Source organism: Merops nubicus, unplaced genomic scaffold (genome assembly GCF_000691845.1).
Source record: "Merops nubicus isolate BGI_N331 unplaced genomic scaffold, ASM69184v1 scaffold41178, whole genome shotgun sequence".
Classification (NCBI taxonomy): domain Eukaryota; kingdom Metazoa; phylum Chordata; class Aves; order Coraciiformes; family Meropidae; genus Merops; species Merops nubicus.
The window spans coordinates 5,741-6,602 of record NW_008627080.1 but is presented as its reverse complement, the minus strand read 5'-3'; positions in this window follow the sequence as shown (position 1 = coordinate 6,602).

The window sequence follows — 862 nt, the reverse complement described above, 5'->3', positions numbered from 1 at the left end:
TAGGGAAAGGCTCAGCCTGCGGTGCCTGGGGATGACAAAAGCTCTTTCCCCACGTGTGGATCTCTCACCTAGGGATTTATTTGCTGCCTGGAGCCGGAGGCCCACGCTCGTGATGCTTAGTGACTCTTCAGCTCACTTGGAAGCGTCATTTCTCACGTTAAGATAGTGTCAGTGGCTCTTAAAAGGCTTCTGCTTTTCTGCCTAACTCATAGAACTATTTAAAAGCCAGAGATAGGGCAGTTGTGGTTAATTTTCAGTATTGAGAACATTACTGCAGATTTTAAGTCTTTTCTCAGTGTTTTTTTAGCAAAGCAGGAAGGCTTGTTTCAGGGTGTCATTTCTAACGTTACTGCAGTCGGTAGGGTAGGCAGAGGAGATAACATTTGGCATGTTTTCACTTATTTAAAATCAAAATAAAAATAACATCTGTTTTCAGTGTTGTACACTGAGCTGGGAAAGGGGATCTGGGGCAGATCTGGATCTTTCAGTGTCTTCTAATATTTCATCTCGCTCAAAAAGGAGGTGGAGCCAAGGGCAGGGCTGATGCTGAGGAGTTCTCAGGAGCATTTTGGGTATGGACAAATGCAGTAAGGCAGAAAAAGAGAAGTTGTTGGTGCCAGCTAGAGAGACATGCCCCATCCTCTGCTGCAAGACAAAGTGCTTCAGAGAAGAATAATGACAAATCAACTTCATCACCTCATTCATGTAGCAGCTGACCAGTGCACTGATATTTGAGAGTTTAATAGTCCTTATTTTAAAATTCTAGTTTCTAAAGTATGTTCTTGCTATCTGTATAAAGACAGATAGCAAGATAAAGCTGTTTAGTGGGTCAGTTGGTGTCTCCTGCCTGGCCACACTCTTT